Source organism: Pleuronectes platessa, chromosome 3 (assembly GCF_947347685.1).
Source record: "Pleuronectes platessa chromosome 3, fPlePla1.1, whole genome shotgun sequence".
Classification (NCBI taxonomy): Eukaryota; Metazoa; Chordata; class Actinopteri; order Pleuronectiformes; family Pleuronectidae; genus Pleuronectes; species Pleuronectes platessa.
The window spans coordinates 25,718,222-25,736,100 of NC_070628.1; the positions used below are offsets into that span (position 1 = coordinate 25,718,222).

The 17,879-nt window shown below is 40.7% G+C and overlaps 1 long non-coding RNA gene across 1 annotated transcript; it reads right to left on the minus strand.

Moving 5' to 3' along the window:
- Nucleotides 1-8,362: 8,362 nt before the first annotated feature.
- LOC128433031 (uncharacterized) lies at nt 8,363-15,580 on the minus strand. The gene is made up of 2 exons (XR_008335769.1): nt 13,443-15,580; nt 8,363-10,438 (listed from the first exon to the last, which is right to left on the minus strand). It is a non-coding gene; the product is annotated as an uncharacterized LOC128433031 (long non-coding RNA).
- Between the last annotated feature and the right edge of the window lie 2,299 nt (nt 15,581-17,879).

The window sequence follows — 17,879 nt, forward strand, 5'->3', positions numbered from 1 at the left end:
TTCTAACGTGTCTTTCATTTACCTTCTGATAGTGTTTGATTTCCTGTTGTCCCGCCTGTACACAGACTTTTGTTTATTGTGGTCCATCTTTCACACTGCTGCTCACAAGTTAATCATACATGCTGGTGCTACTTTTTAAACTTTATTTAGTAAATATATTGTGCTAGCTCCTATCAATACAATGCTTTTGCGTGACATAGACAGGCCGATCCTGGCCGATTTATGAAAAACACCTGACAGGTAGCCAAGAAGCTGAGGAATTGATGACTTAGTAGTGTGTATGGTAGCTAGAGCTGTAGCTGGGATTTGTACCAGTCATAAAGATAATGATAAATGTTTTCTTTGGAGATGCGGTCACATAGGCATGATTGTTGTACAAGGATATGTCATATGTTAAAATAGTTTGAGAAACGCAGGGGGAGAGTCCCCGCTAAGACGCGTTCAAGACAGAACAGAAATCTTGTTCAGGTGAGGGGTGATGCAGCAGAAGAGGTGTTTTTGTTTATAGCATATTGACACCAGCATAGATTAAAATCACCTTCTGCATGTATGACACTGCCTTTTTAACCATTTATTTATATATTTTTTGCACATGTCCCGTGTTAGAAACGTCATGAACCTGCACGAATGCACGCAGAAAATCATGCAGAGCAGTGGTCACAAATATGATCATTGCCTTTTATGTAAGAAGTCCCGTGTACTCAAATAAATACCAGTACTACACAGTATGAAGTTGTGCATCTTACGCTCCATCAAATACTTCATAATAAAAAAACAAGGGAATGGAATCCATCAACAGAAACGCTCGATTGCCTTTATTGAAAAAGCATACAGAAAGTGTTAAACATTAAAACTCAGGTGAAAAATCAACTTCTCTGTTTATTCTGCTGTGAACCACAATGTTTATCTGTCTATGACACAAACGTATTTACATCAGTTTCCGAACCCGTTTCAGAGTAAAAGCACTCCAGCGTTTCACCTTCTGAATCCACTCATTTGTTCCAACGAGGCTTTGATTGTTATAAACAGACCGAAAGATGCGCATCTTCATACTGTAGAGTCATGACATTTACTTTAGTAGATGAACCAACTTGTTCTTGAAGGAAATGTAGGAGATAAACCAGCAGCTCCACCGTCAGCAGCGGACACACAGCGCGTGTGAACAACGGACAACCGACACACAGCTGATCTGCGGAGCGACGACAACCAGTGGGTCCAGAGAGTTCGGGGATCCACAATGAAGACTCGGAGATCATCCGGGAGATCGCGATTGATGGGTTGGAGACCACTGCTGCAGAGGATCACTCGCCGTGTTCTGACATTGGCTCATTCGAACCTTCTCCTTTTTTTTTTTTTTTTTTTTTAAAGATTATTTTTTGGCATTTTTATGCTTTTATTGATAGTTTTAGAGACAGAGTTGAAATGGGGCAGAGAGGGGAGTGACATGCAGAGAACGACCGCGGGCTGGAATCGAACCCGGGTCCGCTGCTGGCCGAGGCCCATGGGGGGGGACGCCCTACCAACCGAGCTAAGGGCGCCCCCAAACCTTCTCCTTTTTCTTACTTGGGGTCTGACAGACGATATTCTGCATAAAGTCCGAAGCCCCTCTCTTGAATTTAAGGAGATTAGCCAGAGTACAGGGCATGTCTGTAAGCAGCTCAAAATAACACGTGAAAGCAAGAACCCGGAATGGGGATTAGTGGTTTAGAATAGGGAGCATTTGATTCTGTTAAATTGCATTATGAAATGTTGTTTGAGCTGGAGGAGCCAAATTTTCAGCCTCATCTACAACCATCAAAAATATGGTGTCAGCAAATATGACCAAAAGTTGTTTGGGGAAATTAAGCTTTAAGTAATTCATAAATAATGTACTCCTCAGTAGTAAAGACGACACACTGTGGCACAAATAGCTTCATTAAAGACTCATTAACTACTCCAGAAATAACACACAAAACACAGTTTGTTTATGAATTAGATACATTGAAAATAAGAGTCAATTCCTTACAAAGCCAGAAATGCATTCCCTGATAGACAACTGAAAATTGCCTAACTGTAACTGTTTTATGTCCCGTGGAGGATCACCATAGTATTGGTACGGACTTTCTATGCAGTTTTCCTGTCACACATGCACGAAGCAGCAGGAGATTCTCTGCTAAGAGGCATTCACAACAGCAACAACTCCTTGGCAGGGGTGGTGCAGCAGGCAGGGGCAAGACGTAACGTATTCATTCTGCTGCAGAGATCACATGTTTTTGTACATTGACCCCCACATCTTGAGGCTCTCACTTGGACATTTGCGTTCACCTCCTCCAGAGAAAGTCCAGAGGGTCTCCAGAGTTCAGTGCATGTGTACAAGCAGCTTTAGATGATATACGTGATATTTTATGGTAAACTCAAATACAACAACAAAACATCAACTGAGACCATTGCATTCTCAATAATATTGTCAGGGCTGACAAAATGGCAAGTGTGAACCCGAAAGCACGACAATGAAGCAGGGTTGGAATAAGCAAACTTCTTGGTTTATTAACGTAGCAGGGGTCAGAAGCCAGGCAGTCAGTCAGAGAAGGCGAACAAATCCGGTTAGGAGCAGGCAAGACGGGAGACAGGAAATAGCAGGCAGGTCACAACGGAGATCAGGCAGAAGACAAGTCAGGAGGGAAAACGCTGGAAGGCTACGCACAAACTCACTAAAATATCTGGCAGAGGACAAAGGAAACAGGCAGTTAGATATACTGGGGAGACTAAGGACTTGATGGAAGGCAGGTGTGTCTCTGGGTGGGGCCGGTAAAGGGATATGCGGAACGAGGAAGTGCAGAGGGAGTGGCTGAGTTCTGAAAGGACGTTATGATTACTGCAAAAGATACGGACAGTCACGAGTCGCATCAAACAGACGGCGTCTGTTATATTTTATAACAGAAGGTATAATTTGATTGGTCCATAGTTGGTTCTCCCTAGATGGTGCACAGGCGTAGTCCACCCTCTTGGCGTTCGAATCAGGAAGTGATGAGCAGCTCTGTTTCGCTCCTCCTCTGATGGTTGCTGGGCAAAATGTTCTATTCATGACAAGCCTCGACACAGCTGACGCCTTGTGGGCTGAGGTTGTTGTTCATTGGAGTAAAGAATATTGTGTTCCTGCTCTATCGGCTGTATGTTCTGTTTGTGTAAACATTCGGATCCCCTAAAACAAAACAAAGTCACCCTGTCTGTCCCCCAGCACTATGACCCAAGCCAGCACAATGGTCACTTTATGCAAGGCCCGCAAAAAAGAAGTGCAAATGGGAGCCATTTTAAAACTGCCAGAATAGAAGAAAACATCATCACAATTCACTGTCAACACATGTCTTAGTTATATTGTTCACATCATGACAATTATTAATATAACACATAACACAAGTCATCACACCAGTTAAGATTCTAATCTAATTGTCAAATGTACTGTTAAACTGCATGAAACATTAAAAGCCCAATAATCTATAGTACGTGTTTGTTTGAAACCAAATTAATATAATTTCCGCCGAATGTCTTTATAATTTCAAAACGTTCCTCAAATTAATAGTAGTGCAATGTGTGAAGTACTTGTATGGAGCCACTTTTGTGTTATGCAACCAGAATGATTATTGGGTTTGTAAACACATAAAATAATTTCTAGATGATATATAATCATCAGGAAACATTTAGTAATTATATTTGGTTGGCTGGGGGAACATTAAATATGATATCCCTGGCTGATACATGAGAGTTCAGGAAAATCATGGTGCAGTAAATAATATAATCATTTTCCTCATAATATGTTGTTAAAAATAATAACAATATCTTTTTTCTCGGGGGGGGGGGGGGGGGGGGGGATCATAAAGGAGTTATGCTTAGGGCACCAAAATGGCGAGCAGCGGCACTGCCTATAGTCCATTAAAAACAGCACTATGACCCCAGCCAGCACAATGGTCATTTTATGCAAGGCCCGCAAAAAAGAAGAAGTGGAAACGAGAGCCATTTTGAAACTGCCAGAAAAGAAGACAGCATAATCACAACTCACTGTCAACACATTTCTTAGTTATATTGTTGACATCATGACAGTTATTAATATTACAAATAACACAAGTCATCACACCACACATGAGAGTTCAGGAAAATCATGTTTCAGTAAATAATATGATAATTTTCCTCATAATATGTTGTTAAAAATAATAACAATATCCATATCAATAATATTGCTGCTTAGGACATGTTCGCGTTAGCTTCAGGCTTGACCATGATATAATGAAGTGGGATTCACAACAGTATATTAATTATTATATATTTATCATGTAAAAGCAACTCTAAATAACCGTGACAGAGAATGATCACAGGCGAGGCGACTAACACTTGGATTGTCTGTAGTTTATAAATGAATCTACACAGGCACGTGCACAGAAATGTTGGGGGGCAGGTGCTCAAACCAATAAAAGGGCACCCATCGCCAAAATTATTTATGAAATTAAAAATAATAATAATAAATAAATAAAAAACACAGTAGGATATTTTCAACTCATATATTTATTTTTGTTGACAAACTCACTCAAATTATCAATTTGAATAAATAAATGAATAACAGGCAAAAACAGACAAAACAAGGCCATATTGAATAACCAAATAATATGTTAGGGTTAGTGATGTGATGGGCTCCTCTGGACCAGCTGGGTTACTGATTCTCCCTCATCTGTTTTACAAGTTGATGGCCTGATCCAAGATAAAAGAGAGCTACTACCCTGAGCTGCTTGCTGCAGTTCCCTGTCCTTCTGCTTTTGGAGTCTCTCTTTTCTTGGCAATATTCTGCAAATTTTGTAATGAGATAAGTCAATGTTGTGCATAATTATCAAGAGTGACTTACATAATCTCTATAAAGCTGACAACACAGAACACACATTTTTGTTTCAGTTTTCTGACAGAGTTGAAACATAAGCAGCATTACACTAATAATATACCACAATATACCTCACCAGACTGTCATGTAGCTCAACTTAAGACCTACCTTTTATTTATATAATTACGATTAAACAAAACTAGTGAACTTGTCTAATTTGTAGAACAGTAAAAGTGCCTTTAAATTCTCTGTCTGTCTGTCTGCCTGCCTGCCTGTCTGTCTGTCTGTCTGCCTGTCTGCCTGCCTGCCTGCCTGTCTGCCTGCCTGCCTGCCTGTCTGTCTGTCTGTCTGTCTGTCTGTCTGTCTGCCTCTCTGTCTGCCTGCCTACCTGTCTGTCTGCCTGTCTGTCAGTCTGCCTGCTTACCTGCCTGCCTACATGCCTGTCTGTCTGTCTGTCTGTCTGTCTGTCTGTCTGTCTGTCTGTCTGCATGCCTGTCTGTCTGTCTGTCTGTCTGTCTGTCTGTCTGTCTGTCTGTATCTCTCTCCCTCTCTCTCTTCATTAAACAAGACAAACGTCAGTAAACACCTGGACAAGGCATTGAAATCACGGAGTTTTTTGTTTGTTTATTTTTTAGAAAACGAAAAATGTTCAGCGGCGCTAATGTTGTGGTTCATTTATCACCAAACAACGTCATTACCTGTTTGTCTGATACTGCGGGTCAGAGAAGAAGTGGCTGCAGCCGTTTGGCGCTCATCTGTATGAGGAGGAGGAGGAGGAGGAGGAGGAGGGCCACGGCGGGGGCTTGCGATCACAGCGGAGCATGTCGGGGCGAAATTCTCACAAGAACTCCAATAAATGCCCCGTCAGATATCAAAACACATTTGGGGGAATTGATGACAGAGGGAGTAATTTTTATTCTTAAATATTGATGAATGAAGAAAAAATTGGGCTCCAGCAGAAGGGCAATTTTTTCATCCAGGGCAAAAGGGCCAGTGCTTGAGCACCACTGGGGTTCTATCTGTGCACGTGCCTGTGTATAGCCCATATTCACAAATCACAATTCGTCTCATAGGGCAATAACATGGTGTGACATCCTCTGTCCTGACGATCAATACTTGAAGATCACAATTTGACTCAGTGCGCGTAGAACAATCAAATCCGCCTCGGCGTATCTTCAGCGGAACCTGGAAGAGTTCAGAGTTCAGTAAAATTGGAAAGATATTTATAGATTCAGATTTCCAGGATCAATGAGTCAAAAGTGAAACGTTGTTAAAACACAAGCGCCGCATAATTCCCTCCGTAGCAAGGTGGACAACGGGCTACAGGCCAGTTATCATCAATATGAGCCGTCCTCCGTGACCAAGAACATTGGTGTCTATGTGCAGCCTTCTGTGAAACGAGTGCGCAGGGACCGTCTACAAAGTGCAACACCGAAAAAAGATATTACAAAAATATTCAATAACTTCACTGTAATACTGTACTTTCTCACCAATGTAATGTCACAGGTCTATGATCTCTTGCTGGCTATGATACAGTACTTAGTTTGGAAAAATGTGGATTTGTATTACTTTTGTAGATATTTATGATGGGAAATATTCCATACCTTCACTGTTATACTGTATATTCTCACCAAAATCACATCACAGGTCCAGGGTCTCCTGCTAGCTTTGCTACAAAGCACTATAAAAACACTTTGCTCAATAATTCCATAGAGAGACTGATATGCCGGTTTTCAGGACCTCTCTGACTATCAATATACTGAAGATCAAACAATTTTACTGTGTAGATTAAGAGATTTTTCAAAGTAAAGTCCACCATTTCAAATGTGGAATATATCATTTCTGGATATTTCAAAGTTCTATAAAAACACTTTGCTCAATAATTCCAGAGTGAGACTGATATACCTCTATTCCCACTCCTACGACTACTCCCCTTTCTTGGAATCTGTAACTGTCCTACCCTCTCTTCCAACCGCACCCATGTGTAAAAATCAATCTTGCCGAAAGGATATTTAATTTTTCTTTGATTGCAGCGTGAAAGACTCTCTTTGTGTTTGTTAAATGTGTCTGAATGTGTGAATTATCTTATCCTTTCATATGCATAATGCTGAGGTTAGATTTGGGTACCCTTTTACACTACACATAACATTTTTATTTTCACTAAAATATTACAATGAAGAGGTTACTGCTTACTTCGGGTCCCAGTTAGAGTATTTAGATTTAGTTTTGTCGCCTTTGATTACGTTGAATTATGCTCTGTTAAATTAGTAGTGTTGTATTTTGGAATATTTTTTGATTTGGCACCAACTATTGCTCCTTTGCTCCATTTGAGCTTGAGTATTTATCACCACATCACTATCGCAAGTCTTGTAAGTACAGGTAATATATAACAAAATAAATACAAAACGCCAACAATGGAGGAAAAAAATATTTTTTATAAATGAAACACTGGAGTAGTTGTCAAAAGCATTGTTCTTTATAACAATGTAAAACTTAAGAAATCAAGAGCAGTCAGACCATATGCACTCAGGAGTTAAATTTTGTATAAAATGGGAACCAAAAACATTTATGTAAAAACACAAACATCACTCAACTGTGATATTAAAACGAAAACCAAATTAGAAAACCTAAACAGCCATGAAGCTAATTTGGTTAAGGGGCGTAAAGTCATGATCAATCCCTTCCTTTTAACCTCGTAATTCCGGTGCCATTATTGGGCCACAACCATCTTCAAACTTTGATATCAAATACACACCTGTAAAGTTCTGTGACTGCATCGTTCACGGTTGCTATCGAGATGAAAAAATGTTTCCACAGAGAGATAGCAATATAAACACCTGGGGACTAGCACACATACTCACAAAGGGAAAACAATACCAGTGTTGTTTTTGCAGCTGGTAATACTATGAAAGGCAAAATATGTGTTTTAGGCCACCCTTTCATACACACAAAGAAAACAGTGTCACATATTAAAAAAAATGACATAGCACATACTGATTGTGGGATTATTTTTGACACAGACAGCAACTCCAGTCAGCGGTTTGCACATTTTGAAACTGGGCTGTGTCCATCTGGAGGCACTGGGCATGAAACCACCGGCTACATCTGTCACACTGAATCTGTAAAAATGCAAATTAACCACCTTTACTAAAGACAGAGGTTCATTGCTTAGTAATCATTTAAAAGTTTCACTACACTAGCAGGCTTCAGTCATGTTTACGAGCTTTACCATGCTTTAACCAAATGCTACATTGCTGTTGTCATTGTCATATTTCTTCATTGTTATTTTAATTAGTTGCCAATCTGCAAGACGTCAGGTCATAGTTTATATGAACCAACCAGCAGCCAGAGGGAAGAAGCCAAGGAAGAGTAGAGAACTGAACTCACAGTACAACTGTGAACTGAACTTGGGTCTGGGCAGTTTCAACGGTAATGTGCATTAATATTATATTATCCTGGTGTAAGTTGTCGTGGCAATTTCTACAATCCCACCTTTAGCAAGGAGGAAACGAGACACAATTCTCTTACAGTATTGTCACACATTTAATGCTCGAGCATGGTACATACAACAGAGTTGAGTTTGTCATATGCACCCAGATGGAAGACAGTGGTTGGTATTTATACATTTGGCTAACCCCACCCATTCGGGAGGGGGTTGTTAAACAGTTAATGACACAGGAGAAGCAGGACTTCAAACATCTTCAAGCTCCTCCTAGAGAGGAACAAACTTATTGATCAGCCTCTTTGATATAAAGGAAATAGGTGACGGGTATCCTGTCCCCTGCTCTCAGACCCCTGGAGTGTAACATCTGTCTCCAAGATCCCTTCTTATTGTCTACAACCACCACAAATCCCCCGTGCTGTAAGGTCTTTGTTAGGTGAGTTTGTGTAAGGAACATCAAAGTAGTTCCTTACATCAATCATAATGCCTGAATAGCTAATTACTATCACACTGTGTCCGGACTAATTAGATTACTGTGACTGGAGTAATCAGGCCAACACTCACTCAGTTCTACAGGAAACAGCAACATCAAAGTTACATTTGTTAGAGATTCAATGATGATCAATCCAAGTATACATAAACATGATTATATTATGGTCACATGTTACATTTCCCTTACAATCCGTCATTTTGATCATTATGGATCAATAACACTTTATAAGGTGGGGGAAATCCCACTCTGTCCGAAGTTGACGATTGAGGGTACTTCAGTTGTGTGATATATTATCAACGTCATCATATGGTGGAATCCAGTCTGAGATAGGGTAGAGGTCAATTTGCATAGCGGTAACAATGGCCTAAGTGCATTGTTTGCGAATCAGACCAATCTTACAAGTGATAACAGAAATGGCAATCAAAAACATGAACAAACGACTGTGGGATTCTCTTGGTAAGCAGCTGTAACACTGGTCCCCACAGACTAAATACACCTTCTCTGGCAGTGCAGACTGTCTGTTAAAAGAAACAGTTTTTGTTTGATTTAAATAAGCATTTGCTGTATTTATTTGGCTAGGATCCTGTACACAGAAGAAACATTTGACATAGGATGCACTGGCAGAGGATGCCAAGCGACTGAGCAGTTGCGGGCTGAGGATTTAGATGAAAATATAGGCTTTGAACAATAATTCAGATTTAAATTCTAAGAACATTATTTGGGTTTGAGTTTTCCACGGTGCTATCCACATTCCTGCCATGACGCAAAAAGTATATTCTGGATTACTTACTGGCCAGCATTCTGTGTCATTGAAGCTAGCAGGCAGAGCTAGGAATTCTACATGTGGTTGGAGCATTGCATGCACAATGATCTTGAATTTGGATATTTTCTACAGTCAGTTTTGAACTCACTTGGTCTGTGCGCTCTGTTAAATAATTATAAGATAAAATAAATGATGTCCATTTTACTGTCGGGTTGGTTTATGATGAGTTGGTACTGGTCTTTCTTCTCTTTTTTTTTTTTCTTTTTTTTTTAGTTCCTTCTGTCTCTTTCTCGCCGTTTCTTCCTTTATCTGCAACAGCTGTTGGTTGTTGGTATGGTTTTACACCTCAGTGAGAGCTGTCGTCTTTCTTCTGCTTTGTTCCTCGTCTGTGAGGGAAGCGACACTCTCTCCCTGGGCCTCCGTCTCAAGTGGCGGACTTATATCAGCACCCAGTCTCCTGGTTTCCATTTATGCAACTGGCCCTCTGCTGGTTGCGGGATTGCTGCATTTACCTGTGTGTATAAGGCTCAACATTTTGGTTATGTCCACACAGTACATACCTGTTCGGGCCCTTCCCCTCCCTCTCATGGTCAGTAAACACTACCGGTAGTGCTTTGATCCATGAGAGTTCTGTGTCATCACAGCACTTGACCATTTGTTTTTAATTGTTCCAATGTTCTCTTTCAACTGCTCCACCCCTTGTTTGTAGGGTAAATGTTTTCTCGCACTAACACCGTTGCGACTGCAGAGGCATCTGCTTTACCTGTAGGGAAAATATGTCAACAGCCACATGACAATGCTCCTTTCCTTCACATGGTGTTAGTTCAATGAAATCCATTTGCAAGCGATCAATCGGTTGGCCAGGGGGTTGTACGTCCTGGCCTCCTGTAGTGTTGCCTGTCAGAAAATGTAAACATTTTGAAATAAAACGTAAAAGAGTAGTTTTGGAAACCAGACAATTTTCAATAAAACAGAAACAAACAAAACAACAAATAAACATTTAAACACACATGGACGGCCGTCCTTAGATTGACATACATTGTTAAAACATTTACATTCTGCTTTCTCTATGTTGTTAGCATGGCTCTGTGCTTCTGCTAAATCTGTGAGAGAAAGGAAAAAGGAATATCAATGACAATATGTTGGTTAGTTGCCGCTTCCTCTGCTGCTGTATCTGCTTGAGCATTACCTGTTGAAAAAACAGAATCACCTTTAGTGTGAGCTTCACACTTTACAGAGTAAAATGGCTGTTAATAGAATTAGGTTGCTGCTCTAGCAGAATGGACGATCCAGAATATGGCATTAACAATGTGACCTCTTGATATCATTCTGCTCTTAGACAGAGAGGCTGACCCTATGCCAAGCTATCTAATTTCTTTGAGGAGAAATACGCCACTGGTCGTTTGCACTAAACTGTTGTCATGAAACCCCGTTTCTCATTTACAGTCTGTGTAAATGATCTGTTTTGATCTGGTGGTCCCAGTGTAGGTGTCGAAGTCAGTCTGTTGTAGTTAGGTAAATGCTGTGTCAGCGTCTGTCATTCACGTCAGGTTGTCGGTTGGTGTCAGTCCTTGGCCATGCATAACATACAGGAGTGGAGCCTCCAGGGATGCATAATCACAGATCCACTGTTTACAGTAGTCCGTCATCCCTAAAAAAATTACATTAATTGTTTTTTAGAACGCGGTGTTAGAATCTTTAGGATGGCTTCCACTCGTTTGAGCTCAATGTTTTTACCGCTACTAGAAATTTTGTGTCCTAGGAAAGTTACACTTTTCTGGACAAATTGCAGCTTAGCCAGGCTGGCCTCGTGGCCCTGGTCTGCAAGATATTTTAGCATGCTACTGTGTCGACTTTAAAGGCCTGTGTTGTTGGTGAACAAATCATCGAATCATCAACATTTATATCAGCGCGCTAACCGCTGGTAATGCCAAGTCCTCCAGACTCACTTGCTTACCGCTGGTAATGCCAAGTCCTCCAGACTCACTTGCATAACCCGTGACCTGACTGCGCGGGATTCCACAAAACCTTTGGACATACGTCTGAACGTATATGATTTATCCGGAATTGTGAAAGCAAACCAATACTGAGAGTGTGGATGAACTGGGACACTGAAAAATGTATTAGCAAAATAAACAATTCAAAATAAACAAAAACTACATGCTTTCTGGTGGAACCAGAGAATCTTTTATATTATCCTCTCTTTTTTGTTTTATTTTAATTTATTTAATAGGCATTCTTACTGGTGAGTGTGCACATGGAATGATGACTCCGGTTTTCTACCAGTTTTAAAATTCTGGTGTTATACCTGCTGCTGCTTCTGGATTGAGTGGATGTGCGCTCGAACATTAACGTTATGTGCTCTTTGGTGTCACATTGAGATGTTCAGTTTAAAATAATCCCAGATCATACTTATCATTAGTCCATACATTTTGTTGCACTTTTTGTAACTCTGAAGAGTCAATTGTTAAACTGCAAACCTTTTGTTTAAATTTAGCGGTTTGTTCTAAATACACATTTTTGTTTTCCCCCATAAAAATGCTCTGAAAATGGGCATCTGTGTGTTTGCATTGAGGAAGAATATTGAATTCCTTCTCCCCTATCCTCCCATTTACAATCTTGTGAACACTCAGTGACCATGTGTGCCAAATTTTCCCACTGCACATCATTTGCTTTAGCTAGAAATATATCTGGTGATGGGTTAAGTATATTAAAGATTTGCCTATTGTGGGGTCAACACAACAGTCAATGCTTACAATCTATTATCATAATACACCAAATCACTACTAATACAATTGCTTTCTTTAATCTTCCTGGAACCAGTTTTTTTTTTAATGTCTGTTCCTTCACTAACTGTTGCTGTGCAATGTAAGTCAGATACTTGCATGACGCAGTGTGTGTGTGTGTGCTATTTCAAGCAGATCTGAGGTTATATACCTTGGCCCAGTGGGTAACAGGTCCCATTGGTGTAGGTACAGTGGCTAACCATGATCTGGTTGTACATATTCACTATGGATATCTCATGTTCTGGTGACTTAAACCCCTTCCTGTTTACAATGCAAAAATCAAGCCTAAGACCACATTTGGTGTCCTCCTAACAAATTTTCAAGTCAACATGTATTTTATATCCCCATCTGTTTTGGTAACAGACCGTGGTGTGGTATATGATTATTTAATTTTGGTGCCTGATGCCCCAACAGTGAAAATATATATACCAACCAATTTTGGAAGATAATGTTGTTTTGCGGCCCCAGAATCAACCAGAAATTAGATATTTTGCCTGCTACCTGTAGAGATATTTCAGGTAAAACTTCAGATCCACTTGCTTTTTGCCATTGTCGTATCTTTGAAGCAGCAGTGTCTTGTCGAAGTTGGTGTTTGAAGAGAGGAGACGCGGACCCAGAACTTGCAGCATAACAGAATTTATTACACAGAAGTTTCACAGGTCAGACGGGCTCCATGGTATGCCCGGAGAATTCACAAAGGCCAGATAGTGAAAATCTGGCTCGCCTCCGCCAGGCAAGCCCTTTTATAGAGGAGTTGTTTACCACAGAACTATAGGTAAAATGACGTAGCACATAGGGTCTATGTCCAAATTTGCACATGTTTTTAGTTACTGTAAGTTTGAAGTCAACCCCCACATCTTTGCTCCTCCCTTAGCAGGCAAGATAACATATGATAGGTCAAAGATCATTCCCCAGAGGGGGACGAATACCTCAAACTCAAAACTTAGGAGGAAGCATGTCCGCATAGTATATACACATATTAGAAAGCTCCGTTAGCTGAATTTACAACAGTAACATGCCATCATTTTATATAACCATGTTCAAGCTGAATATACAACACCATGTTAAACAATTCTTTGTAATGTTTGTACGTGTGGTGTTGGGGGTGCGTTCACCTGAATCTGGAGTCTCCTCCGCCTCTGCCTCAAGCCATGCCTCATCCTCTGTGCAGTCTCTGGGATACGTGAAAAATAAATCGAGTGGATCTCCTTTTCAGCCTTGTCGTGTTACAGTCTCTCGCACAGTGGTCTGGGTCTTCTGGTGGCAACATTCAGCGGTTATCTTTGAAGACTTTAATAGATTTGACCACCTTTCCAGCAGGTTGTTCTCATAGAGTCTCTTCACATGTCCGCGAAACCGCATCTGTTCTCCAGTCATAGCGCATGTCTGTCCCTGGCCAGTCCCTTTATACTTGGCCCCTTGCCATTTCAGTTTTATGCTGTGGAGCAAGAGACTTCTGGTTTCTCTCAAAGTCTGCCTTTACTGTTATACAATTTGGGACAGTACTTCGAAAATTGCAGGCCCTCCTTGTGACGCTATGTCTGACAGTTCACTGGAAATTCAGCACATCTCCTCTGGTGTCCAGGCTCTGTAGACATACATCACTGCATCTGCGTCTGCTCTTGTTCTTGTTGAGATGGGACTGAGTCTGTCTGACCCAAGACTGTCTTGTGCCGCGATGGTTGCAGCAGCCTCACCCTGATTCTGGTGACATGGAGTTGGAGCGAATGCTGCACCTGATGTGGTGCGTCCTGTTGAGGCAGACTGTCCTTGGAGGTCTCGGTATGAGATAGCAGGCTGTTGGTTCAGGTGGCTCTGATGAGCGGCTGAGGCAGGGAGGAGATCCAGTTCTTTCTGTGAATGTGAGAGCTGAGGACATTGATTAGTTTCCCTCCCCTCCCTCTTGCCCCCCAGTTCACTACTTTGTTGCCTGTTTCTTTTTTTTTCAGATTCAATCCTCCACCTCAAAAATGCTATCCAATTAATTTTGGTTTTACCATTTTGGTTTTACCATTTCTCATGTTTTACCAATTCATCTTGTAGCGCCTGTATTTGATTTATACAAAAACTTCCATTCTCAGGAAATCCAAATTGTTCCTCCCACACCAGAAGCTGTTTACAGGAGTCATCACCATGTATCTCACACATAATTTTTGCACATCCCATTAGATCACACACTTCAGTAAAAGGCTTGCTATTAAGTTTCCCCATTTAAATTAAATTCGCAGTCACTCACTTACCAGCACATAGATGACATTAATTGATATTATTCTTATTAATTCCTTTATCAATGGGTCATCACCCCTAAGTAATGTCACTCTACCTCACGCGTCACCCCGTGCTCTTCAATACTGTATCCTCCTTCAAAGAAAAATTTCAGATGCCGTATCGAACAATCTTCATTCCATAATCTCACAAGCAGCCTCTTCTCACCCTGGGAGTCGATTACGACTTGCCCTTCAGGAGAGGTAGACTTCGGGTCTTGGGCAATAATAATTAATAAAAAGAAAATCCCCTCACCGACTGCGCGCAGATTTAAACTTGGTCTTGAGAATGGTTTGAAGCGTGAATGAGTTAGGCATCCCGGACGAGCCCCCAATTGTCGTGGCAATTTCTACAATCCCACCTTTAGCAAGGAGGAAACGAGACACAATTCTCTTACAGTATTGTCACACATTTAATGCTCGAGCATGGTACATACAACAGAGTTGAGTTTGTCATATGCACCCAGATGGAAGACAGTGGTTGGTATTTATACATTTGGCTAACCCCACCCATTCGGGAGGGGGTTGTTAAACAGTTAATGACACAGGAGAAGCAGGACTTCAAACATCTTCAAGCTCCTCCTAGAGAGGAACAAACTTATTGATCAGCCTCTTTGATATAAAGGAAATAGGTGACGGGTATCCTGTCCCCTGCTCTCAGACCCCTGGAGTGTAACATCTGTCTCCAAGATCCCTTCTTATTGTCTACAACCACCACAAATCCCCCGTGCTGTAAGGTCTTTGTTAGGTGAGTTTGTGTAAGGAACATCAAAGTAGTTCCTTACATCAATCATAATGCCTGAATAGCTAATTACTATCACACTGTGTCCGGACTAATTAGATTACTGTGACTGGAGTAATCAGGCCAACACTCACTCAGTTCTACAGGAAACAGCAACATCAAAGTTACATTTGTTAGAGATTCAATGATGATCAATCCAAGTATACATAAACATGATTATATTATGGTCACATGTTACATTTCCCTTACAAAGTGCAAAACTCATTTCATCTTATAATTGTCAATGCAATATTTTTTTTTTTACTACAGTTTCGATTTTTATGATGAGCTGTTGGTTGATCTTTGATCTTTGTTTTCTTTTAACTGTTATTTCTACCACTGAGAGGAGATGCACTTAAGTTTTGTTGTACAGCTGTTCAATGACAATAAACGCTTGAATTGAATTGGATGTAGCATGCTGCTGATAATAGCAAAGAGAGACCGTTTTGGAGAGACCGTTATTGACAATGAAGAATAACAATCACCCAAATGTTAGGAATTTGTTAACAGAAATTAAGTGAACGGACATTTTTATATATCTTTACACCAAAATTGTTGTGTGATTACAGCAGGGAATTTAGATTAATGTGGATTTGATGGGATTTGTGTGTTGAATTGCATTCACATACTGTTTAACAGTAAATTATAAATGCGAAATACAAGGCTGACTTAAGGCTGAATTATAGTCCTGCGACTGCAACCGCGGAAGGCCACGCAGCTGCATCGACGGACTCGTTTTGGTTTATACTTCTCTAACATGCTGCACGTGTTGCAACGCAATTCACCGCCAGAGCCCTAGGCGGAGTAACGTTTTTTTTCAAAGACAAAACACACAAAGAAGAAACGTCTTCTTCTTCGTCGACTGTTTATTTACATCGCCACTCCGGCTCCTCATAGCCTATTTCTGGCGGACAAATCGGCCAGTCAGTGACGGGTTATACAAGTGGTCATACTTTCGGATCTCTTCTGCCAAGTGCTCTTCTATTTGGTCCATATTCGTTCTTCTAAATCTTCCGTGATTTCCGCGTATTGTGGGGCATGAAACCGGAAACTAGAGTCCGGACAGGATGTAGTAAGCAGACCAATCACAAGCCTTGCGGGCTGCGTGAGGCTCGCGTCGCTTTGTCGTGTAGTTAGAAAAATTGGCGGACGCACGCAAGACCGCAGAGGGCACGAAAGGGGCGTGTTGCGTGCATGCGTGCGTGCGTGCAACCCGACTATAATTCGGCCTTTAGCCACCTTTTTATGAAATCTATGAGAATGACTTTGGCCAGAGACCTTTGTATCATGTCATCTTTCTTAACCCCTGTTTCCTGTAATCTCTAAAATGTACAAAATGCACAAACAAACAATGACAAGAGTAAAAAAAAACATACCCAGTCAGTGAAGGAAGGCCCTGGTCCTGGTGGTTTTGCCACTGAGCACATGGCACAGTTGTTACCTATGTCGAAACACTTAAATACAAATACACATTTAAGATCTGGAGTACTACAATATCACAAGATGACTAAAACACTCCTCACCCACCTGAGGCTTTAAGTATTTGCAGGGCGTAATGTTTACGCAGATTGTGCACATGTTGGAGTTTTTTTCGAAAAATCTCTTAATCTATACAGTAAAAATGCTTGTTATTCATTATGTTTGTATTCGGAGAGGTCCTGAACACAGGCATATCAGTCTGTCTCTGGAATTGTTGAGCAAAGTGTTTTTACAGTACTTTGAAATATCCATAAATGAACTGATTTGATTATACACATTTTGGACTTATCTTTGAAAAATCTCTTAATCTATACAGTAAAAATGTTTGATATTCATTATTTGGGTAGTCAGATAGGTCCTGAACACAGGCATATCAGTCTCTCTCTGGAATTATTGGGCAAAGTTTTTTTTACAGTACTTTGAAGTATCCTGAAATGATCTATTTCACGGTGGAAATGTTGGATTTTACTTTAAAAAATCTCTTAATCTACACAGTAAAAATGTCTGATCTTCAGTATATTGATAGTCAGGGAGGTCCTGAAAACAGGAATATCAGTCTCTCTCTGGAATTATTGAGCAAAGTGTTTTATAGTACTTTGAAATATCCCCAAATTAGCTTCTTGAAGCTAAAAATGTGTGACTTATTTAGTAGAATCTCTTAATTGATACAGTCAAAATCATATTCACAAAAATGACACAGGTAAGGCGATATATACTTATTGTGAATACAATCCAATAAATTTATTTTTTCAATTATGCATTTTGTATAGGTCTCCGTTTCAACAGTTTATTTTGAAAACCGGATGTGTTCTGTTTCTAACTTCGAGTATTCCGTTGCCGTTCTGGGCGGCTTGGATGCGTTTACCATAAATGTCAGTGTATGAGTGCAGTATAATATCTGTGTCGCCTGAATTGACCACAGAGACGCGAGTGTCGGCTGGCTTGACCGCAATAGAGTTTACAGCGTGCATGTATGGCGACGCTGATACCGTCACACACACACACACACACACACACACGCGCACGCG